The sequence below is a fragment of the Eptesicus fuscus genome, chromosome 2 (genome assembly GCF_027574615.1).
Source record: "Eptesicus fuscus isolate TK198812 chromosome 2, DD_ASM_mEF_20220401, whole genome shotgun sequence".
Classification (NCBI taxonomy): Eukaryota; Metazoa; Chordata; class Mammalia; order Chiroptera; family Vespertilionidae; genus Eptesicus; species Eptesicus fuscus.
Genome location: NC_072474.1, coordinates 13,652,644 through 13,679,116, shown reverse-complemented (window position 1 = coordinate 13,679,116; position 26,473 = coordinate 13,652,644). Strand labels below are relative to the sequence as shown.

At 43.5% G+C, this 26,473-nt stretch overlaps 1 pseudogene; it reads left to right on the top strand.

Moving 5' to 3' along the window:
• The first annotated feature begins 14,575 nt into the window (after positions 1 to 14,575).
• LOC114228097 (60S acidic ribosomal protein P1-like) lies at positions 14,576 to 24,908 on the top strand (annotated as a pseudogene).
• Positions 24,909 to 26,473: the final 1,565 nt, after the last annotated feature.

The following is a 26,473-nucleotide window of genomic DNA, read 5'->3' as shown; positions in this document are numbered from 1 at the left end:
CCCCGATATTTCTAGTACCCACCTGGCATCATACCATCATTACAACACTACTGACTATATTCCCTATTTAAGTGACAATGGGTTTACAGGTTCCTTTCAATCTTTCTTTTGTGTTTTTTTGTCCTTCCTTTTCTTTCTCACTTCTTCCCTCATTTTCTTTATATAGAATCTCAATTGGCCATCAAAGCTCAGTGAAGGCACTGGGACACGCTTCATCCATTTTACAGACCAGGAAACTGAGGCCAATTCCAGTTGGCTGTGGAACTTGACTCAGCACACAGGAAGCCCTCAGAGCCATGCTCTTTGTGCTTCCTAAGGGCAGCAGCCCAGCAAACAGAACAAACCTTTCAGTCAGGCTTCCGAGCCTCTTTCTCAAGCACCTCTTCATTGCGGATGCTCTACATTCTTTCCGCTCCCCCCATTCTTTACTGCCCCCCCTTCTCCGAAGCAGGTGGAAGGCTTCCCACTCACTGCCTAGGCATGCTCTGCTGTGGGGCAGGGTGTCCCGAGCTTGCTTTTGGGTCAAGGCAGGAGCAGGAGTCACTGCCTCTGAAGTGTGAAGGCCGCCTGAGCGAGGCCCATTAGCACTGGGAGCTTCTCTGAATCACATCAGTCAGTCCAGTACCCTGCAGTGCAGCACCCTCCACTGAGGTGGCACTACCCCTCAACCCCCGCCTCAGGGGTGAGGGTTCTTGCCTCTCTGCCAGGAGTCCTTCCATGCCCCTTGATCCCTGGCTGGGCCCACCCACGTCTTGGGGGCACTGCAGAACCTCTGTCTCTCTGCAGATGAGGCAGATCCCTGCCCTAGGTCTCCTCAAAGCTATGAATCTGTGGCCAGAGTCCTGGTCTGGGTCTCAGCAACCACATGCCTGCAATGTTCCCAGGGACCCCGGGAGTGGCTGAGCGAGTCCCACCTCACCTCTCTGGGGTGCCGATCTCCCCGAGGACCCCACCAGTGCATGATCAGGGCCAGGGAGGGATGCAGGAGATTAACGATCTGGGGAGGGATTGCGGGAGACCTCCAGGGAATGTCCAGCCCATCTCGCTCAGTCCTGATTGGCTGAACCCCAGCAGCAAGCTAACCTACCGGTCGAAGCGTTCACCTCCTGGTGGTCAGTGCACATCATAGCAACTGGTTAACTGGTCGACTGTCTGCCTCCTGGTGGTCAGTACATCATAGCTAGTGGTTGAGCAGCTTTAGCATATCATTAGCATATTACATTTTGATTAATTGAACTGCCAACCTGTCGACCCAACACTTAGCATATTAGGCTTTTATTATATAGGATTTTGTCTTTTCTTCACTTATTTAAAAACCCATTGTATAAAGTTTTAACCTATATACTAGTAATTATGTATTACTATTTATATAATAATTAGAGGCCCGGAGCATGAAATTTGTGCATGGGGGGTTAGGGGGGAGTGTGTCCCTCATCCAAACCTGCACCCTCTCCATTCTGGGACCCTTCCAGGGATGTCTGACTGCCCATTTAGGCCCAATCCTAAACAGGCAGTTGGACATCCCTCTCACAATCCAGGACTGCTGGCACCCTACTGTTTGCCTGCCTGCCAGCCTGATTGCCTCTAACTTCTTCTGCCTGCCAGCCTGATCACCCCCTAACCACTCCCCTGCCAGACTGATTGATGCCTAACTGCTCTCCTGCAGGCCTGGTCACCCCTAACTGTCCTCCCCTGCAGTCCTGGCCGCCCCCAATTGCCCTCCCCTGCTGGCCTGGTCACCCCCAATTGCCCTTCCCTGCAGGCCTGGTCCCTCCCAACTGCCCTCCCCTGCTGGCCTGATCACCCACAGCTGCCCTCTCATGCCAGCCATCTTGTGGTGGCCATCTTGAGTCCACATGGGGGATGGCCATCTTTAACCACATGGGGGCAGCCATCTTGTGTGTTGGAGTGATGGTCAATTTGCATATTACCTCTCAATTAGATGGGACTAGAGGCCCAGTGCATGAAAATTCATTCACTGGAGGGGGGACCCTCAGCCCAGCCTGCCCCCTCTCACAGTCCAGGAGCCCTCAGGGGTGGCAGGTGACCCATCCATCAGGGGAAGGTGAGAGCCCATCACACCTCTGCTGCTGCCATTGCCGGCAGCACAATCCTCAGCTGGCCTTGGTTACCTGAGCCTTGGATGGCCCTGGGTGGCTAGGGGGCTGAGGTGACTGGGCGCTGCCATCTTGTGGCTGTGGGCATCACCATCTTTGAGGGCGTGACAGTCAATTAGCATATTCCCTTCTTATTGGCTGTTGGTGCCGCCATCTTTGAGGGTGAGGCAGTCAATTAACATATTGCCTCCTTATTGGCTATGGACACCACCATCTTTGTGATCGTGTGAGGGTCAATTAGCATATTCCCTCTTTATTAGATAGGTTACATATAACTTATTGTTGAGCATGTAAGATATAGAAATGACATATGTTATGTATATATATTTTATAATAACCACACAAAAGAGGCACATGAGAACAAAACTGTACTGGGGAAATAACTATGGTAAAAAATTAATGATTATAAAAATGTATTATTGGGTTGCACATTAACGTGATATACATAAAAATAATGCCACAATGATGGGGAAAAGGGAATAGAGATGTAAAATGTATTTTGGTATATAACACTGGAATTAAGCCTATATAAGTTGGGAGCTGATTTAAATAAATTGAGATATATGTAGTAAATTCTAGAGAAGCTAGTAAAAAAGTACTCAAAAATTCTTTAAAAAAATTAAAGACATTAAAAAATTGTATTAGAAAAAATAGGGTGCCCCCCAAAAATGTATCAACTTTAACAGCTGATAATTCAATTAACTTTCACTCCTTTTCAGATTTAACTGATTTGAAATAATGAGTGAAGCCAGTCTAAGCTTTAACCAAAGAAAATTTATACTAAAGTGCCACTAAACATTTTTCCCCCATGGGTATACATAAAAGGTAAAGTTTACAGTATAAAAACCAGCTAAGGTTGACGGATTGAGGGCATACAAATACCCAATGAAAAGATCCTTGATGTTTGTGATTCTATTCCTTCACATTATCAGCAGTGCTTGGACCAGAACAGTCATCAGTTTTAAAACAGCTATTGACACAAAAGGTATTCATTTCTGTAGATTTTTTTTTAAATTTAAAATTGGACCGGGTCTAAACCAGCAGTTGGACATCCCCTGAAGGCACAGGCTGAGCTGAGAGACCCACAAATTTCATGCACTGGGCCTCTAGTATGTAAATAAAACCACATTGCTCATAAATAACCAATGAATTAAGAATTCAAAAGAAAAATTAGAAACTCATTTAAGAGGAATAACAACACACAAAGTTATGGGATATAGCTGAAGCAGTGCTTAGAGGAAAATATGTAGTTGTAAGTGTCCACATCCTATCTAATAAAGAGGGAATATGCTAATTGACCATCACACTGTTGCAAAGATGGCAGTGCCCACAGCCAATAAGGAGAAAATATGTTAATTGACTGCCCCACCCTCAAAGATGTTAGCACCCACATCCAATAAGAATGAGATATGCTAATTGAATGCCACACCCTCAAAAAGGGCAGCGCCCACAGCCACAAGATGGCAGCGCCCAGTCCCCTCAGCCCCGCAGGGGCAGCAGGCGTGTGGCAAGGCCGTGCCAGCCACTCCACGTGCCTACCTCCGGAGTCCCCCAGTTTCCTCAGCCCCCCAGCCTCCCAGAGTCGGCCTGAGGTGCAGGCAAGCCTCAGATGGCGGCTGCCCAGCTGACCAGGGCCACCTGAGGCTCAGGTAAACAGGGCTGGCTGAGGCTTGTGCTGCCAGCAGTGGCAGCATCAGAGGTGTGATGGGGTGTCGCCTTCCCTGATCACCCCAGGTCACCTCCCACCCCTGAGGGCTCTCTGACTGTGAGAGGGGGCAGGCCAGGCTTAGAGACCCCCCTTCCAGTGCATGAATTTTCATGTACTGGGCCTGTAGTTAAGAAATATGAAAGATCTCAACTCAATAACCCACTTAAAAACAGGTAAAGAATCTGACAGACATTTCTCAAAATAAAATAACAAATGTCCATCCAATAAGCACATGAAAAGATGCTCAACTTCATTAATCATCAAGAAAATGGAAATGAAAAACCACAATAAAATATCACATCATACCCACTAAGATATATAGTAATAATAAAAAACAGATATTAACATTGTTGCAAGTAATGTGGAGAAATCAGAGCCCTAATAACTTTGCTGGTAGAAATCTAAAATGATATAGCTGCTTTGGAAACCAGTTACCCAGATCAAACAAACATTTGCACAGGAATGTTAGTAGTAGCACTATATTCCTAGTAGCAGAAGGTAGAAATAACCTAAATGCCTATAAATTGATGAATGTCTAAACAAAATATTCTCTACAAAGTAATATTATCTATATATGTAAAAGCCTAAGTGACTGTCACAACCGAAACAACCGAACAGATGATCAAACAAGCTGCATGGGACAACCAAGCCAGCAGGGGGGTTAGTGAGGGACAACCAAATGACTGAGCTTTGGGCTGTGTGGGGTGACCAGGCTGGCAGGGGGGTTAGTGAGGGATAACCAAATGACTGAGCAGTGGGCTGCGTGGGGTGACCAGGCCAGCAGGGGGGTTAGTGAGGGACGACAAAACGACTGAACAGAGGGCTATGTGGGGTGACCAGACCAGCAGGGGGGGCCAGTGAGGGGCAATCAGGCAGGCAGGTGAGCAATTAGGAGTCAGTGGTCCCAGAGTGTGAGAGGGATGTCCAACTGCCGGCTTAGGCCCAATCCCAGGGATCAGGCCTAAACCAGCAGTCGGACATCCCCTGAGGGGTCCTGGATTGGAGAGGGTGAAGGCTGGGCTGAGGGGATTCCCCCCTCCCCTCCATGCACAAATTTCATGCACCGGGCTTCTAGTTTATTTATAAAAAGGAATGAAATACTGATACATATTACAACATTATTGAACATTGAAAAATAATGTGCAAAGTGAAAGAAGCCATTCACAAAAGACTACTTATTTATATGATTTCACTAATATCAAATATCCAGAGCAGGAAGAGGTGTGTGTGTGTGTGTGTGTGTGTGTGTGTTTATGAAAAATTTTAAAATCAATTGGTCATCACTGCATCAATTAGTAAATATACTAAAAATCATTGAATTTTACACTTGAAGTGGATGAATTTTTGTTATGTGAATCATATCTTAATATAGCTGTTCAAAGTAAATAAATAATGTGCCACACTGGTTTTAGATAAAGTTTGTTTCCAGTTCTATGAAATACAAGGTTATATGTTTGTAAATAATTGACTGATTTATATTCCTTATCTCAGTTTCTTGCTAGTAACAAGTATACAGAACTCACAACTATTCCTGGAAGTTGGCAGACTTCCCGAGTTTTGAGCCCTGGCTTAAGACATTTGATCCTGTGACCAATTTCTAATTGATACCAAAATGTGCTTACTTGATTCACTGTGTTTATCAAACAGATCCGAGAATATAAACAGACCAAGCTTGGTAAAAGAGGGATTGTATCTGGCTCAACTTATTCTAATTTGCTTCCCTTCATAAATTATTGATTCATGTGTTTCTTTTAAAGATTTAGGATGATACAGCTAGCCACAGTTCAATAACTTTACCCAAAATTCTAAAGATTCAGGAAAAAACAAAACCATGAATACAAGTTAATACTATTGTAACCTTTAAAATTAGTATTTTGAATGCTAGTTATAGTACTTATTATTAAAACAACTGTAAAGGAAATAATTACTATTATACAAAAAGTCATATATGATCATGACTCTATTTACATCTTCTAAAGGCACATTGATCAAGTTTCTTTACTTAGGTAGCTGTGTATTTCATGGATGGACTGGTATACCCCAGGCATATACCTGGTAGGGCACCTTACTGTATGTTATATGATATATGGCCTACTTGTGGCCAAAGGCATGTGAGAAATTGATGTGGAGTAATGCAATGAGAAATGAATGTAATCAGATTTTCTTATTTAAAAAGTCAGACACTGAGGTCATTAGTAGAGCTAATGTATGAATAAAGTTGAGATATCTGTACACGTATTGTGCGTATGAAGGAGAACAAACTAAGAGTAAGTAGAGGCAGTCAAATAATATAGAGAACAGAGAACAAGACAAAGAGAAGGAAAAGGAAAATTTATAAAAGAGAAACATTACATGTAGACAGGCACTTGTTGTACTGTAAGATTATCAATTTAATCTTGACATTATTTGCACTTCAGAAATAGCAATAGGCTTCTTTATACAGAAATTTGACATCTGCCTAAAAAAAAAAGAAAATCTTTGATAATCCTATTAAGTGAATTTCTCAGTAAAGTAATTAAAATTATCTTTTAAGCATCTTTTTTTGAGATAAATAGTACAGAGGTGTTTATTTCTTTGGAAGTCTTTCAGAAGTTTCTAAACATTGCCATGTTATTTCACTTATTCTTGACATCTTGGCATTTTCCCCTTTAACAACTGTCTATTACTAGCAGCAGTTTCACATCATGCTTTCCTTGCCAAAATGCCAGAAGAGATTTAATCCAAAATTTGATTGTCTTGAGAATAATGGTTACAATTTTCTAAGTGATATGGATCTTGAGCTTTCATTCATAAAATTATGTTGTCCAAGATAATATTCCAGCTAAGTATATTTAGCCATGAAAGTCTGTTAAGGAATGTCATAGTGCTCGCCATATACTTTGCTTTGCTAATTATCTTTGCATTTTTCTCACTGATCAAAATAGTGCTTTTGAAACTAATCATTGCTGTATAAAATAAAATTTTAAAAAATGTAATGTCAATAATGCTTAGTAAAAAGTTATCAATGTAAGTGTTAATAACTTGGAAAGGTTTGAATGTCTAATATGGTGTTTCCTCCCACTCTTACTAAAATATCTGCTAATATATACATGTTAAAAATAATGAATGCAAAAACATTGGATAATATGGGGGAAATGTGGGCTTTAAAATTTACATTGCCTCAATATTTAGGCATTTTCATATTATTTGAACTCACTATTAGCTGTGAAATATGCATATTGCTCACCTGCACCAGCATAGCTGTGTGGCAACTGAGAAAGGGAATGAGCAACAAGAAGAGACTTATCTACTCTTTCTTTCTCCAGTTCAGGGACATAATGCCTACTGATTTTAGAACTTGTAAAGCAACTAACCAACTACAGTTATACTATTTGCCCAGCTCCTCAATGCATAAAGGACCATAAAATATCACTATATTCCTAGAGTAGCATATAATTGAAGGATGACAAAAAATATTTTTTCAGTTCCATTTCTACATTTTATGTGGATCTCCAGAAAGTAGAAAAACAAAAGAGAGAAAAAGAAGTAATAAAAAAAGCTGTGAAATCATTTTCTAAAACAGAAAATAAAACACATTTTTTTCCAAATATAATTATCTGCCATATATCAAATTAATAAAAAGGCACAGATCATTTAGAAATCGAGGGTGCTAGCTCATGGTTTTAACTTGCATTTCTGTGATGTTGAGCATCTTCTCATAGTTCTATTGGCCAACTGTATGTCCTCTTTGGAGAAGTGTCTATTCAGTCCTCTCTCCATTGTTTAACAATTCATAAGTTTTAAAATTCATGCCTTTCTGTGTAGCATGATGAAACCTGCTGGCCTGCTCTGCCATGCCTGTGTGCAGTTACCCCACTCTGTATGTGGCACCCACCTGTCACTTAGTATCGCCCTGGGTTACCAGGTAGACTGTCATGGTATCACAGTCCTTGTGATAGATGGATTATCTTTTTCTTTTTTTTCGTCATCTTATTTTATTTTATTTTATTAATTCTTTATTGTTGTAAGCATTGCCCTAGCTGGTTTGGCTAAGTGGAGCCAAATAAATGCATCAAATAAATGCAAGTTAAATAAATGTTCAGGTAACACTTATTTAACTTAAGGGTCCCAAAGCATAAGAGTAGAGTTGTGGGAAATTTTTGATATACAAAGAGAAGTCCTAAAGTGCTTCCTTTAAATGAAAAGGTATGTATGTGTAGGAAAAAAAACATTATATATATATATATATATATATATATGGCTTGGTATCCATAGCTTCAGGTACCCATTGGGACTCTTGGAACATATTTTACTGCAGATCAGAATGGACTACTATAAATAATAGTCATAAACCTAGTCAGCAGGAAAATGTCTAAACCATATAAGTAACGGTAATAATAGTAAACTTTGATGAACGAAAACAGATCCAGAGATACAGAATCATTGAACAGACCATCAAACCTCAGAGGGAAGGCAGGGGAGGGTCGGCAGGAGATAAGAGATCAACCAAAGAACTTGTGTGTATATAACCATAACCAATGGACATAGACAATGGGGGCGGGGAGTGTGAAGGTCAGGGCTGGGGGGTGGGAACAGGCTGGGAGAGGACAATGGGGGAAAAGGGGACATACATAATGCTTTCTTTTTTTTGTTTGTTTGAATATATTTTTATTGTTTCAGGGGGAGAGATGGAAGCATGAATGATGAGAGAGAATCACTGATCGACTGCCTCCTGCACGCCTCCCACTGGAGATGGAGCCCACAATCCAGGCATGTGCCCTTGACTGGAATAGAACTCGGGACTCTTCAGTCCATAAGCTGATGCTATGTCCACTGAGCCAAACCAGCTAGGGCAATGCTTACAACAATAAAGAATTAAAAACATAAAATAAAATAGGAAGATGAAAAAAAAAGAAAAAGAAAATTTATATGTTAATAAATTAATATATGTGATAATTAAAAATGTTGAGATTTATTGTTAGACTTATAAAAAATAAACTTAAAATAGCATTAAAAATGGACACTTTGCAGATTGTCTTAAAAATAACTTAGTATACATTTTAGGTGATTTTTGTACATCACATCACACTTGTATTCTATGAAAAGAACTGTTAACTATTTAATTTTCAAATATCAAGAAAACAAAAGAGTAAAGCTGACAAGCAAATATGTGGATCATTGCAATTCAATTAGAGAATATAAAGACTTTTTCAGTGAAGTTATTCACATTCATTTTCTGTTATTGATGGTTGGTAGTAGTAAAACTGTGGTGGTTTTTATGTGTTTTGTGTGTAGGTGTGTTTTTTTTTGCCAATATTTCTTTCTATTTCTCTCTAGGTACAAATATTAGTTGTGCTAAAAGCAATTTCTTCACTCACCATTTTAAAAAAGAGGCTATCTTTCTATTTAATATATTTCTTCTTTTAGGTTGTTACCTTATTTCTCCATTACTCAGTGGTAAACCTCATATACTATAATTCTAAGCTATGGTTAAGGCTTGACTTGAATATGGTGTACTTGTGAAAAACTTACTAATGTGACGTTTATTGTGTTATATGATCTACTTATCTTTAAGATGGTTGAATTTTTCCTGTGAAGTCTCAATCTTATTTTCAAAAACAGCAGCCCATGCATGTTAGTCCATCTGATCAAATTTTAGAGCTGTGGAACAGATGAAAAGTATTTAGTATATAACCCTCTTGGTGAAAAACAACTTTTTTCTCAGAGCTATAGAAAAGACAGTAAAGAATTCCATTGTAAGTAAATAAGAGGATTTCATACCTCTGGCCTGAGACAATTGTGCTTGATTTTCTGATTGGGCAAATTACAATGGAGTTAAAGTGCTTGTTTCTTGCCAGTAATTATAATTAAGTTAGCATCAACTCAGAATATTCACACATAATATTCATATCTATGTTATTGAAACTAGCCACACCTAATAAAATAATGATCAAATAAAGCTTTTTGCCTGAGAAACTTCAAAATCTAACAGGATGAGCTTTAAGAATGTTGCTAGGGGCTACAGCAAAAATTACCTACAAGTTAACTGCACTGAAGATTTCATTAACAAAGATCAGGCATCCATGTACAAGTTGATTTAAAGAAGCCAAAATACTTGGGGAAATTTTTAAATTATTGATGCCATTTTTAACCCTAGATTTCTATTTATTTTGTTAGACATTTTATACCTGTATTAAAAAGTACCATTTTATTTTCATTGTTGCTGCAGTTCCTCTATCATCATTGGCTAAACAGAACATGAGGACGTTTTAATTAATTAAATGGTGGCCAATTTCACATTTTATTTTTCCATCCCTGGAAACATTTGCTTATCACTTTCAACAAACTCACAATTCTTCATCATATTTATGAAACTGCCACTTACACCTCCTTTTAAAATGACATTTTCTTTATATTTTTTATTAGCACATTTATTCACAATTTTGGCAAGATTGGCAGTTCACCCTTTTTCTATGCCTAATACATTGAATGAGTCTATTTCCTTCATGCCATTCATATTTTTCCCTTTCATTTCCACTTCCATTGCCACATTTTCCATACTAAATTGTTTTTGAGTTTTAGTCTAGTACTCTAGAAAAAAAAGAATAGATGCTAAAGCAAAGATGCTTATGTAGGAGGTTAAACCCAGGACAGTGAAAATGAGGGAAAGAATAAATGAGGTGTTGAGGGGTGAGACAGGAAACAAGGTGAAGTGAAGTGATCCAGTGTGGTGATTGCTTATGCTTCATAATGAGCTGAAAAGAAACAACACAGTCTTGGCAGATGCATATACATGGCATTTCTTTAAATGGGAAGCATGGAAAACCTGTTTCAGATTTGTCTCTTGAAGAGACACTCCTCTGTTCTATTCTGCAGTGGTCCAAGTTCATCACACAGGGAGTTAATTTTCTCTCACTTCTGTATTACATGATGTAGCCACTTGGCGGCCACACCAGATTCCAGACCTCATACTCTCCAATGTGGTGCTTCATCTTGGCCTAGAAGGATCAAGAGGAACTGGAAATGCTGGGTGGTTTGGCTGTAGAGGAGTCATTTAGGGGGAGGTCCAGCACCCCCACTTATTCAGGAGTCACTGGAGTCATTGTGGTCCCAGAGGTGGGCAGAATTGTTGGAAGGTAGGAACTTGTGAGAACAGTCAGGGATAAGTCAGGGAATCTGAACCATAAAGAATTTGTTGGAAGTTTGTCGGAAAAGGTATAAAACAGACTTTTCATCATCTGGAAGCTCTAGTGAGGACAGACAAGTGTGTGGCTCAGTTGGATGGTTCTTTTGTTCCATGTCATTGTTATCTGGTGTCACAGGCATCTGGAGTCTCTCCTGGGCTGGAATGTTCAAGAAAGGTAACTCCTATGGTTCTAATTAATGCTGCCTCTTGAATGGGAGCTCTTTCATGGATGCTGTTGAGAACAACAGTTTTTTCTCAGTGAGACTCCTCCATGAGGCTGATTTTTAAGAGGAAGTGTTTTAAAAGGTGAAAGAAGTCACTTTAGATCTACTAAGGACTATCTTTGGAAGTTATGTAGAGTCACTTCAACTGCACTTTATTGATCAAAAAGAGCAAACTGGGAGAACCTAGATTCAATGAGAAGGAATAAACTATGTGTAAATACTAGAAAGCCTCATCCACTGGGAGTTGACTTTGTGGATCAGCAATAGTAGAAAAGCTTCACAATGTTTACAGTATATATACAGTATTGATGCCTCAAATCCCCTCATCTCAACAATGACAATATGTTCTGCTTTTCCAGTTTTCTACTCTCAGTCCTTATTACCTACTGCCCCAGAGTGTTCTGTATAAACACAGATTATACATGTCTTTCCACTGTTCAATACCATTTAATAACTCCCTCAGATTTTAGAATAAAGTTTGTGCTCCATATAGTATTATAGAGTTTTAGCTTTTAGCACAGGTATGAGAAAGCATGTAGTCAGTGAAAATGCAATTTTATGAATGGATAAATGAATGATGAAGCACCATTTAGAGAAAGCTTTTCTAAGTGGAAATTCCAATTTTCTAAACCAATACATATTCAATTCCTCTACTCTACTTAGAATAAGATATAATCAGCATTTTCAAGAAATTCAGAATCCAGTAACAAAGATAAAGATAGAAAGTTGATAAGGAAAGTATCCTATCTAATAAAAGATTAATATGCAAATTGATCATCACTCCAATACACAAGGTGGCCACCCCATGTGGTCAAAGATGGCTGCCCCATGTGGACACAAGATGGCTGCCACTAGATAGCCTGCAGAAGAGGGCAGTTGTGGGTGATCAGGCCAGCAGGGGAGGACAGTTGGGAGGGACCAAGCCTGCAAGGGAGGGCATTTGGGGGCGGGGGGGAGACCAGGCCTGCAGGGGAGGGCAGTTGAGGGCAACTAGGCCTATAGGGGAGGGAAGTTGGGGGGGACCAGGCCTGCAGGGGAGGGCAGTTGGGAGGAACCAGGCCTGCAGAAGAGGAAAGTTGGAGGGAACCAGGCCTGCAGGGGAGGGCAGATGGGAGGGGACCAGGCCTGCAGGGGAGAGAAGTTAGGGGCAATCAGGCCTGCAGGGGAGGGCAGTTAGGGGTGACTGGTCCAGCAGGGGAGGGAAGTTAGGGGAGACCAGGCTGGCAGGGGAGGGCAGTTAGGGGAGACCAGGCTGGCAAGGGAGGGCAGTTAGGGGTTACTGGGCCAGCAGGAGAGGGCAGTTGGGAGTGACCAGGCCTGCAGGGGAGGGAAGTTAGGGGTGACCAGGTTGGCAGAGGAGGGCAGTTAGGGGTGACCAGGCCAGCAGGGGAGGGCCGTTAGGGGCAATCGGGCCAGCAGGGGAGCAGTTAGGCATCAATCAGGCTGGCACAGGAGTGGTTAGGGAGTGATCAGGCTGGCAGGCAGAAGTGGTTAGGGGCAATCAGGCAGGCTGGCAGGTGAGCAGTTGGGAGCCAGCAGTCCTGGATTGTGAGAGGGATGTTCGCCTGCCCATTTAGGCCTGCCCATTAAGTACTTCAAGACACTGACAACGCATGCACCTGGCCACTAGTAAATGTAATAAAAATGTTAAGTACTTTAAGAGAGAAAAAGGAAAGTAGTTAAAAGGAATATGTACAAAAGATATGTACAAATGTGAAAATAATTTATTCTCAAAAATATGACTGCTCCTTTGATTACACATTTCTTTTTTTTTACATTATAATATCCCAAATTATATAAAACAATGTGTGTATAAAGACATGCATTAGAAAATGCATGAGTTTCCCCTGCCGGTGTTGCTCAGCAGCTGAGCATTAATCCAGGAACCAAGAGGTCACTGGTTCGATTCCCAATCAGAGCACATGCCTGGGTTGCAGGCTTGATCCCCAAGAGAGGGTGTGCAGGAGGCAGCCAATCCATGATGGTCCTCTCATAGATGTTACTTTCTCTTTATCCCTCTCCCTTCCTCTCTCTCTAAAAATTAATAAAAACATATTTGAAAAAATATAAATGCATGAATGGTTAAAGTAAATGTGACATACATATTTCTTCTTAAAAATGAAAGGTGGATAGATGCATAGGCAGGGGTGGTTTATTTTGTATTATGCACACAAATAAGCATTCATATATAAAGTAGAAATCAATTAGATTAATTTTCATCTTGTTTTGTGACATGTAAATAATAGAATGAGTTATGTGTGTCTTAGCTTCCAGTAACACATAATAAAACAGTACATTTACTTGGCATTCTACTGTACACATTTTGTTCTCTTAATTATGTCTACACTAATTTATAAAAGTAAGATGTTGATTTAATCTGTTTTAAGGTATTTATGAGCACATAAAATGAAGCAGATTCCAAAAACTCCTCATTGATTTTAACAAAATTCCTTAGTTAAATGGTTGTCCTTATGAAATATGTTTATAAATATATCTTCTTACTGTCCTCATGAACATTTTTAAATTTCCATTACTATTTCACTTATCACTTAAAATTGATATGGCTTCTTGGCCTAGGTGTACCCATACAGATATGAATTTGGAGAGTCAGAAAAGGAGTTAATCTGGTCTGCATTCTACTTTCTGGATTGGTTACAAAAAAGCTTCTTTCCAAGAGCAAAGTGACATATTTTAGACATATTAAATACTGGTGTTAGAAAGTTAAGACAACACTTTCCATCTAGATTTCACATGTTGTAATAAGATGTGTGTGTGTGTGTGTGTGTGTACATTTATACAAATGTAAATTTATATTATTAAATTTGTGTATAACCATAGGAAATAGGCTTAATGCAATAATCAGACTGTACTATGTATCAACTTTATCTTTAAGTGATAGTTTACTTAATTTCTTCACATAGATTTATATGTTATCATGTACATGCTTAACTCTGGTATTTTTTCTTAATATTTTACCTAGAAACACTTTCTTATATGGTCCCCCAAACCTACATAAGCTTCCTTCACCATCAAGCAAGCTATATTAACAATTGACTATGTATTCTTTCATATTTTGCTTTCATACTCACAGGACTACTAAAGGGAAGGCAACAATATGGACATGTTATAATGCAAATTAACATTGTCAGCCATGGAGTTTAATGCCCTTTGTGAAACTTGAATGATCAGTATAGCACATGCACCTCAAGTTATCCCCCCAAAAGGGAGAAGAAAAGGAAGCACTTATCTACCATCTCTCATCAGTCATTAGTTGAGGGCTTTTACTGAGGAAATGCATTTCTGGACAACAGGTCCCGCCTGCAGTGGGTTTACAGTGTCAAAGAAAGGCCTGCGGTAAGTTATGCAGATGCTGTTCGTTAGAGGGCAGACTGAACTGTACTGCACTGGCGAGCTCCGTGAGGCTGTGGACAAGGTATTGCCAACAGTTTCTGACAGAGAAACCTTGGAAATCACCTGTGGAAGATGGCAGAGCCTTCATCAGCCTGAATTCCTGAATAACTATGTGGAACCCCCACTTCAACACTGCAAGTTGGATTTTAATATAGAGCAAGAAACAAAATTGTATGTGTTGAAGAATGGAGACTAGCTAGAGGGTTATGTGTTACAGCAGCAAATATTAATACATATCTGATATTTTTTGACTCTATAAGATTCGAAAAATGAAGAATCAAAGAAAATTTTTTTTATTTAATCCTCACCAAGGATATGTATTTTGTGTTTATTTTTTCCATTGATTCAGGAGGGGGAAGAAGGGAGAAGGAAAGATTGGGGGAGAGAAAGAGAGAGAAACATCTATGTGAGAGAGATACATAGATTGGTTGCCTCCAGTAGGGTCCAAACTGGTGATCAAACTCACAACTTAGGTATGTGTCCTGACTGGGAATCAAACCAAATCCACAACATATTTGGTTTATGGGACAATGTCCAACCAACTGAGTCACCCAGCCAGGGCAAAAATCAAAATTGTAATTAAAAATCAGGATTCCTTATAGATCAACCAATGTAAGGAAACAAACTATTCTCAAAATAAAATTCTTTTATACATAATTAAAGGGTAAAGAAATGTGATACGTTCAACCAACTCTCAAATGGTTTAGAAAACGATAAGAATATTTATATAGAAAAAGCATGCTAAAACAAAGCAAAATATTAAAATTAATGAATCCATATGAAGAGTATATAAAATGTCTTTATACTATAAGCTGGAAATTATTTCAAAATAAGTTAACAATACACATCAAAAATTTAACAAAATTTGTTCAAAAATAACATATACCTATGTGTATTAATATACCAATGTATATTAAAACAGAAAATTTTAACTTTATTATTGTAATTATCTGAACATTAAAACATAAGTTTAAAAAAAAAGAAAATCAGGATTCCATCACCTCCATTTCCAAAACTTTAATTAAAATTCTTCAAAAGAGATATTGAATACTCTCATTCTGTGTTGCCATGGAGCAATGCATAGGATATGGTCATATGATTTGCTTTCAACATGACAATAACTTGCCCACTAATGTGTTAACAGAAATATCAGAACATTTGAACCTAACGATATTCGTAAATGACCAAGACATCTATAGACTTCACCATCAATCAATTAAACAGAAACTCTTTATTCTCTAATGCATCACCATCCCTTTTTAAATTACTTTAGCAAGAAATTGTTAACAAGTTCTAGACATTATGATAAAAACAAAAAGTAAAATAGGGATTTTAAAATCTTAAGAAATATCCTTAGTAGTTTATTCTCACTTGAATTTGTGGTTGTAGTACTTCCATTGCTTTGTTGCCTTCTCTTTAAGCTTGTCTTAGGTTTACCATAGCTAGGTCATTTTCAAAGTTACTTTCCCTCTTTGATTCTCTAAGTTCCTATAAGTGAATTAAAATTCAATGTGGTTCTGAGGAGATAGAAGAGGGCTAGGCAGTCAGGGACAGGACCTTGGGAGCAGGAGAAGAATGGGGAAGTTCTAGAATAACAGGACCTTGCAGACATGATCAGGATGCAGCTTTCTGACTGTGCCCTGTTGGGAGAGAAATCACAGACAACAACAAAGTTACCTTGGACTGAACCCAGCTAGGTGGGAGTTGCTAGGACAACCCAGCTGGGCAGGAAGCGCATGTGAAAAACATGAGCTTTAAAATGTATGGATGTTGCTAAGGCAGAATTCTTTGAGGAGCTAGCAAAGCATATAATCACACTCTCTTCTTTCTCTGGTGCACTGGGTTTCTGGCTCTCCTATGGCAGGGGATATGCTCCCCTGTGCCCACATGGCTTATGGCCGCATGGAACGCCACACATGGACTAATGGACTTTAATTAGCTTGGAGGTGATCTACACCCAGCTGCAAGGTAGAATGGAAGCTCTGAACACTGGCCTGCTTTTGGCTCTCCTGGAACCCCAGCTGTACCTTTCCCAAGACTGGCTTAAGGAGCCTGGGACTTTGAAACCTGAAACAAAAAAGCTTCACACTGAAAACCCACTTTGGGCCCTCTGCCTGCCTGCTGCAGGGGGTCCGTCTATCTCTCAGTAAGCTTTCCTGATGCTTACTGTCTTTGTCTGTGAACTCATTCTTCAATTTTATGAGACAAGGAACCCAGATCCAATCACAGCACTTTGGTTTCATCTTTATTATTTTATTATTAACTATCTTCATCATATTAATCAAATTTATTTGGTTGCTTAGTAAACATATAAAACTCAGACTAACAGTTTATTTACAGTGTACATTTTAATCATCATAAATACACTGTAAAATGGCATTATTTTGATTGACGGGTAAAAATACCAAAGTTTGCTGCTGAAGATTTTACAGCTATGAAGTGGCAAGGCCAAGCTTAACTCAAATCTGGCTGAGCCAATGTACTCACGTTTGTGTACACCAATCTCACTGGATTTATTGTACAATGTATCAGATGCCCAATATTCATAGCAGAAACAAAACAGATTAAGAACCCATAATATAAAGTATTTATTATTTGAGATATGTATCTTTAATTTCAAGGATTAAGAGCATTTCCTAATATTGAAAATACTAGTAGTCCGTTTGCACAAAGATTCGTGCAATAGACCTTCATTCACCTGGCTGCCTGCACCAGTTTTCTGCTGGCACCAGGGACCCAGGCCTTGGCTGTGGCCACCACCTTCTGCCTTCTTTCAGGGTCCGGGCTTGGCCCTGGGCGGTGGCCTTGGGCTCGGCTGTACCCAGCGTCCCTGCTACCCGATCTCAGGAGCAAGCTGACCCCCAGGTCTGCTCACTCCTGCGATTGGAGCAGGCACCCCGCTGGCACCCAAGGCCGGGAAAGCCTCGGCCGGCTTTCCCGGCCTTGGGCTCCGCTGCACCCCAGCGTCCCTGCAACGGTTTCCTGGTGGGCGTGGTTGATGGGCATGGCTTGGTTGGTGGGCGTGGCTTGGGCGTAGTGAAGGTGCGGTCAATTTGCATATTTGTCTATTATAAGGTAAGATTTATAGAAATTCCTGTTTACATGTAACACCTAATTTAGGTTACTTTACAACAACAAAAAACTGGACCCCAAATATTACCATGTTCACTGTTCCCAGATTTTTAAAAAAATCAATTGGCATCAGTAATTTATTCTAGGTATATGTATCTGGCTCAGAAAAAACACATACATGTATTTAGCAAAGTTCTCTGTTGTTATCTGGAGAAATCTATTAATTTCAAGTCTGTGCATAATTGAGTCAAGTAAAAGAAAAAAATTAACATGTTACAATAACACTGTGTGGGTTTCACTCATGTTACTGCCAAAATTTGAGCAGAATGTAAGAAATTGGCATTCATCATCAGTGTCTCAAAATTTCTTTCATCAGGCTAAATCAAAATCACATCTGGAGTCTTTAATTGTGCCTTCCAATAAGTTTAGTGCGCTGTAAGTGCCACTTCAAAGAGTTGACAAAGACAACATGAGAGTAAGCAATTTTATGAATTCATGTATTTCTCCTAAGCTACCGCTAGTCCATACAATCAGTTATAGAATTACCCTTTCATTTCCATTGTCTTGTACTTAGAAACTTGAAATAATGAAGTACTCTAGTAAATACACATGTTCTTCCTCTTTCTTTTTCCATAGCTTCTTTGTTGTTTCCTTTCAACTTTAAACTTATCATTTTCATTCACCTTGAATTATTTTACGTTTAAATTTTTTCCTTCTCCTTTAGAGTGGCAATTTGTTAAGGGTTATATATACAGTTTTAGAAAAAGGACTTAACTTTTAGGAATTGCCATAAATTCCCAAGGCAAGAATCACCTTGTTGCCTGTAGAGCATACACACTGCAGTGGATTCCAAATTTTAGCATCTATATGTCCCCTGCGGTGTGTTGAAAAATTTCAGTTTGTGGAACCCCACCTTAAGATGTATTCCATAGATGGGAAAGGAGAGGAGGAGAATAAATTTTAATAAGTAAATTGGTGGATTTGACTCAGGTAGTATGACATTGGAAAATCATTTTTGCAGGTTCTATTCATAAAAGATCTGAAATAAAAATTTTGAGCAAGTGTTTGGTTGTCAGTTTACATTGGTTCCTGTGGGGGAGATATCTGATGCCTAATCCCACATTCCCTTGCGTTCAGTGGATCTGATACTAATGTGAAATCCAGCTAGATAATCTTTCCTATTGGTGGGCTTTAGAATAGACAATACAGCTTGGGACTAATGTAGGTTTATGGTTGTTCGTAAATAAAATAACACAATAATTAATTTAAAAATATAAGAATAAACTGTGTTTTGCATACTTAGAATGGTAAAGATACTTTTGCCCCACCCTTTATTTAGATCCATTCACCATATGCCAGTAATTTCAGCAGGCTTTGCACTGGTTTCCCAGCCTGTCTTGTCTCCTCTCAAATCTAGTGCTGAAAGGCAGCGGTGCTAATTTGCTTAAAACACCACAGCAGACTACTCAACTGCCCAGCACCCTCCTCGGAGAGGGTGGCAGAACATTCACAAGAAAGTTTCAAGTGTACTGCAAGCAGAATGCAAAAATTAGCTTTTCTTGCTCATAATCTTATAGCCTTTCCTATATATGGCACTATCTTGATTGTGTATTACAACAGTAATCCTAGCATTGAATTTAATTATGTTCCAAATTTCTTACTTTATACCTAAAATAATTTCATTTTTTTTGAAATGGAATTTTGTCTTTAAAATAAAGAAATAAATAGTTTTTCTTAAGCGGCAACCATCAGTATTTAATATACCTTATATTCCAACTTTGCATGCAATGAGAGAGCTTTACATCCTCATTTGATTGTCCACATTTATGCTTCATTTACTTAGCTAAAACTCATTGATCAGAAGAACCATCTAATGACTACACTATGAATTTTCCTTAGGCTTCCTGTTAAATAATATAGATAATAATTGCTTTAAAATGTCTTTTGTGTATTATTAATATATAATATGTTTTTCAAATATAAGAAAACTTTGTTAATATTGACTTTGATTTTAGAAGTTATTATGATATGGACAGTATCCTATATAATAAAAGGCCAGCCACCATAAGCCTAATGATCAGAACACCCAGAGACCAGAACCACCACAGCCCCTTGCCAGGATGGCCCCGCCCCCAAGTAAGCGGTTAGGAGCAATCAGGCAGGCAGGCAGAGTGATTAGGGGTGATCAGACAGGCAGACCAGTGGTTAGGGGTGATCAGGTAGGCAAGCAAGTGGTTAGGGGTGATCAAGTAGGCAGGCCAGCGGTTAGGGACAATCAGGTAGGCAGACGGCCCCTCTCAGGGCAGACCCCACCCCCCAGGCAAGTGGTTAGAGGTGATCAGGTAGGCAGATGGCCCCTTGCAGCGCTGGCTCCACCCCCCAACAAAGAAAAAGGGCGGCCCAGGCCACCAGAAGTGACTCTGTGTCAGGTGTGCAGCCGGCCAGTGTTCACCCCTCAGAGGGAGGCCCAGGCCAGACAAACCATCACACCCCAAGCCTGTTGCCTGCAGAGGGAGGCCACCAGTGGCAGGGGAGGGGGAGACAGTGCTACACAGATGGCAAGCAGTATCAGTGGTGGGGGTGGGGCCAGCTGCCTGCAGCTGGGGGAAGGAAAGCCCCAATAGGCCCTGATCTCAGACCAGGCCTAGGGACCCTACCCAAGGGGTCCTGGATTGTGAGAGGGTGCAGAACAGGCTGAGGGACCCCCTCACCAGGCTTTTAGTTTTATATAAAATACATTTGTGCACCTTGAAAGGGACTGTGGGTTGCGAAACTGCTGTGGGCACAGGGGGGCGGGTCTCAGCCCGTCCTCTGCGGCCCCTCCCCAACCCTCCCACTACCACCGCTCCCATGTGCTGATGGCGTGAAGTGATTGGGGCTAGCGCCAGCAGCAGGTACAAGGGGGCCAGTGCTGTCAGTGGGTGCAAGCAGCAGCTGCTGCCCTGGTCGCCCCTCAGGAGCAGGGAAAAATGGAGAAGCCCTCAGGAAATATTTGGCCAGCAGCTGCCGCTTGCATCAGCAAGCAATTGGGACCAGTGCTGGGCACCGGTAACAGGTGTGAGTGGAGCCAGCACCAGCAGCAGATGAGAGCACCAGGCAGGACCGTGGTGCATGGGAGCAAAGAATTATCAGTAACCACCAGAGGCTCGCCCGATGACAGCGACCGGCGCCCTGCCTTGGTCTGGGGCTCACCTGCTCCACCATCCCACCATGGCCGATGCCCACCATGTTCTGCGCTCTGCCGCCTGCTGCCCACGTCCACCATGTTCCATGCATGCCTCTTAGTGGTCAGCACATGTCATAATGACTGGTTGTTCCACTGTTCGATCTATTTGCATACTAGCCTTTTATTATATAGGACTAGAGGCCCGGTGCACAAAATTCGTGCACTGGGGAGGGTGTCCCTCAGCCCAGCTTGCACCCTCTCTAATATGGGACCCCTCTGGGGATGTCCAACTGCAGGATTAGGCCCGATTCCACAGGAATCGGGCCTAAACCAGCAGTTGGACATACTTCTCACAATCCGGGACCGCTGGCTCCTAACTGCTCACCTACCTGCCTGATTGCCCCCTAACTGCTTCCTTGCTGGCCTGATTGACCCCTAACTGCTCCTCTGCGGGCCTGATTAACCCCAAGTACCCTCCCCTGCTGGCCTGATCACCCCCAAGGCTTTTATTAGTATAGATATGACCCTGCACAGAAAATTTTACTAACCCTGCTTTACAATAAGGGCTTGACAATTGAATCATTAGGACCAGACACCAAGATTTCCTTTCTTTGAATAGTGGAGGGAATACTTATCTTGTCTTTAAGTTGCCCAGAAATTAAAATGAGATAATGACTTAGAAAAGTATAAAAGCATCACATAAAGACAATTGTCTTTTTAATGAAGTGGCAAAATGAAAAACACTTTTTATTCTCCCCTTCCTTCCTTTACAGCTTTTATTTAAACTTTGAAATTTATAAAAATTTCACTCCAATTTTCATTTCTTTACATTCAACATTATTTTGTATTGGTTTCAGGTTTTATATTAGTTACAGAATAGTGGTTAGACAATCATATACTTTACAAAGTGTTCCCCGATATTTCTAGTACCCACCTGGCATCATACCATCATTACAACACTACTGACTATATTCCCTATTTAAGTGACAATGGGTTTACAGGTTCCTTTCAATCTTTCTTTTGTGTTTTTTTGTCCTTACTTTTCTTTCTCACTTCTTCCCTCATTTTCTTTATATAGTATCTCAATTGGCCATCAAAGATCAGTGAAGGCACTGGGACACGCTTCATCCATTCTACAGACCAGGAAACTGAGGCCAATTCCAGTTGGCTGTGGAACTTGACTCAGGAAGCCCTCAGAGCACACAGGAAGCCCTCAGAGCCATGCTCTTTGCGCTTCCTAAGGGGCAGCGGCCCAGCAAACAGAACAAACCTTCCAGTCAGGCTTCCGAGCCTCTTTCTCAAGCACCTCTTCATTGCGGATGCTCCACATTCTTTCCTCTCCCCCCATTCTTTACTGCCCCCCCTTCTCCGAAGCAGGTGGAAGGCTTCCCACTCACTGCCTAGGCATGCTCTGCTATGGGGCAGGGTGTAGCGAGCTTGCTTTTGGGTGAAGGCAGGAGCAGTAGTCACTGCCTCTGAAGTGTGAAGGCCGCCTGAGCGAGGCCCATTAGCACTGGGAGCTTCTCTGAATCATGTCAGTCAGTCCAGTACCCTGCAGTGCAGCACCCCTTCACTGAGGTGGCTCCACCCCTCAACCCCCGCCTCAGGGGTGAGGGTCCTTGCCCCTCTGCCAGGAGTCCTTCCATGCCTCTTGACCCCTGGCTGGGCCCACCCACATTTTGGGGGCACTGCAGAACCTCTGTCTCTCTGCAGATGAAGCAGATCCCTGCCCTAGGTCTCCTCAAAGCTATGAATCTGTGGCCAGAGGCCTGGTCTGGGTCTCAGCAACCACATGCCTGCAATGTTCCCAGGGACCCTGGGAGGGGCTGGGCGAGTCCTGCCACGCCCCACCCAGGGTGGCGATGGCCCCCGGATCCCCCGGAGCGCCTGGCTCGGCCGGACTCGCCCCCCCAGGGTGGCGATTGCCTGGCTCGGAACGCACACGCCCCCGCAGGGTGGCCATCACCTGGCTCCGGACCCCCGTATGTGCCTGGCTCGAACTGCACACACCCCCGCAGGTGGCGATCGCCTGGCTCCAACCCACGGCAGCGCCTGGCTCGGACCGGACACGCCCCCCGAGGTGGCGATCGCAGCCCCAGACCCGCGGCAGCGCCTGGCTCAGAACGGACACGCCCCCCAGGGTGGCGATCGCCTGGCTCAGACCCCCGGCAGCGCCTGGCTTGGACCGGACACGCCCCCCAGGGTGGCGATCGCCTGGCTCAGACCCCCGGCAGCGCCTGGCTTGGACCGGACACGCCCCCCAGGGTGGCGATCGCCTGGCTCAGACCCCCGGCAGCGCCTGGCTTGGACCAGACACGCCCCCCAGGGTGGCGATCGCCGCCCCAGACCCCCGGCAGCGCCTGGCTCGGACCGGACACTCCCCCCCCGTGGCGATCGCAGCCCCGGACCCCCGGCAGCGCCTGGCTCGGACCGGACACGCCCCACAGGGTGGCGATCGCCTGGCTCGGACCCCCGGCAGCGCCTGGCTTGGACCGGACACGCCCCCCAGGGTGGCGATCGCCTGGCTCAGACCCCCGGCAGCGCCTGGCTCGGACCGGACACGCCCCCCCGGGTGGCGATCGCCTGGCTCAGACCCCCGGCAGCGCCTGGCTTGGACCGGACACGCCCCCCAGGGTGGCGATCGCCTGGCTCAGACCCCCGGCAGCGCCTGGCTTGGACCGGACACGCCCCCCAGGGTGGCGATCGCCGCCCCAGACCCCCGGCAGCGCCTGGCTCGGACCGGACACTCCCCCCCCGTGGCGATCGCAGCCCCGGACCCCCGGCAGCGCCTGGCTCGGACCGGACACGCCCCACAGGGTGGCGATCGCCTGGCTCGGACCCCCGGCAGCGCCTGGCTTGGACCGGACACGCCCCCCAGGGTGGCGATCGCCTGGCTCAGACCCCCGGCAGCGCCTGGCTCGGACCGGACACTCCCCCCCCGGGTGGCGATCGCAGCCCCAGACCCCCGGCAGCGCCTGGCTCGGACCGGACACGCCCCCCCGGTGGCGATCGCCTGGCTCGGACCCCGGCAGCGCCTGGCTTGGACCGGACACGCACCCCAGGGTGGCGATCGCCGCACCAGACCCCCGGCAGCGCCTGGCTCGGACCGGACACGCCCCCCCGGGTGGCGATCGCCTGGCTCGGACCCCCGGCAGCGCCTGGCTCGGACCGGACACGCCCCCCAGGGTGGCGATCGCCGCCAGGGACCCCGGGCATCGCCTGGCTCGGACCGGACACGCCCCCCAGGGTGGCGATCGCCTGGCTCGGACCCCCGGCAGCGCCTGGCTCGGACCGGACACGCCCCCCCGGGTGGCGATCGCCGCCCCAGATCCCCGGAACTAAGAGGATTGGGCGCCGCCATCTTGCTCTTCTCAATGGCCGGATAGGCCACCTGGAGTCCCGCCCCCAGCCTCTCGCAGGCCCAATCATGGACATAGCGGAGGTGCGGTCAATTTGCATATTTCTCTATTATAAGGTAGGATAGAATGAAAAATGACATTAATTACATATAGTTTAATATTTTTAAAGCCAAAAGCTCTTGAGACAAACAACTGAAATAAAACTGTGTAAGCTAGTTTTCTCCAGCTGCCAGTAAGGTGCTCAGTTCTTCCAAGGATGCTAAGGCTGCATTGGGGTGAGGCCCTCACTTCATCAGGTGACTAACGCCGCTCCTGGCAGCACTTGCCCAGAGCTCACCCTCACCACGGCCTCCATCTTGGAGCTCACCTGCATCTACTGGGCCCTTATTTTAAACAACGATAGTGATGGTGATGGAGCATAAGATCAATGCCCTCATTAAAGCAGTTGGTGTAAAGTTTGAACCTCTCTGGCCAGGTTTGTTTGCAAAGGCTCTCACAATGTCAACATTGAGTGTCTCATCTGCAATGGAGGGGCTGGTGGACCTGCCCCTGCAGCTAGTGCTGCACCAGCAAGAGATCCTGCCTCCTCCACCACTGCTGCCCCAGCTGAGGAGAAGAAAGTGGAAGCAAAAAAAGAAGAAGCTGAGGAGTCTGATGATGACATAGGCATTGGTCTTTTTGACTAAACCTCTTTTGTAACACGTTCAATATAAAGCTGAACTCTGGAAGAAAAAAATTTATAAATTAAAACTGTTAGATGTATCAGTTTATATTTAATTAATCTGACTATGATTAGCATGCTTTTTTCTATTATTTATAGTATATACTAGATTTAGCTATTATTTATAGTACTAGAGGCCCGGTGCCCAAAATTTGTGCATGGGGGTGTGTGTCCCTCAGCCCAGTCTGCACCCTCTCTAATCTGGGACCCCTCAAAGGATGTCCAACTGCCCGTTTAGGCCCGATCCCAGTAGGCCTAAACAGGCAGTCGGACATCCCTCTCACAATTCAAGACTGCTGGCTCCCAACTGCTCATCTGCCTGCCTTCCTGATTGCCCCTAACTGCTTCTGCCTGCCAGCCTGATCACCCCCTACCCACTCCCCTGCCAGCCTGATTGATGTCTAACTGCTCCCCTGCCAACCCGATTGCCCCTAACTGCCCTCCCCTGCAGGCCTGGTCCCTCCCTAACTGCCCTCCCCTGCCAACCTGATCACCCCTAACTGCCCTCCCCTGCCACCCTCATTGCCCCTAACTGCTCTCCCCTGCTTGTCTGGTTCCCCCCCCCCACCAACTGCCCTCCCCTGCAGGCCTGGATTCTCCCCCAACTGCCCTCCCCTGCAGGCCTGGATTCTCCCCCCGCCCAATTGCCCTCCCCTGCAGGCCTGGGTCCCCCCAAACTGCCCTTCCTTGCAGGCCCTGTCACCCCCAACTTCCTTCCTCTGCCAGCCTGGTCACCCCTAACTGCCCTCCCCTACAGGCTTGATCGCCCCCAACTTCCCTCTCCTGTAGGCCTGGTCCCTCCAAACTGTCCTCCCCTGCTGGCCATCTTGTGGTGGCCATCTTGTGTCTACATGGGGGCAGCCATCTTTGACCACATGGGGGCAGCCATCTTGTGTGTTGGCATGATGGTCAATTTGCATATTACTCTTTTATTAGATAGGATATACTAGGCAATATGTGGGAGGAAAAACTACTTTTAAGAACTGTTTGCTGTTCTAAAGAAATGGAAAATATTCTATTTAAGAGATTCCTGAAGTGAGGGTATTTTTGTCTTCTCAGCACTAATAGTGGGCAAAAAATCCCACTCTGCTTTTCTGAATTTTCCAGCTACATCTATTTCAAGTCTTATTTTCATATAGTTTCAAATTCACAGGAGAGTTGCAAGAAAAGTACAAACAGCATTTATATGCCCTGTCATTAGTTTCCTGTTTACCCTTCTTGCGTTTCCATTTGGAAAAATAAGTAAATGCTGTATATTTTCTCATTTTTCTTCATTTTAACAAAAACTCATCATTTTATATATAAATATAAACTTATATTCAGTTGTATTTTTCTTATTAATAAATCCTAAAAATTTTTCCATTTTGCTTCGTGAAGATCTCCCTCTCTTTTTACGCATACCTAGAGCTCAATGCATAGCCAAGCCAAGTGTTTTCGAATAATTTTTCATGTGTGAGAACTTAGGTTATCTTCAATATTTATCCATTATAAATATCATTGCAATGGAATACTTTGTGCATATGTATTTTT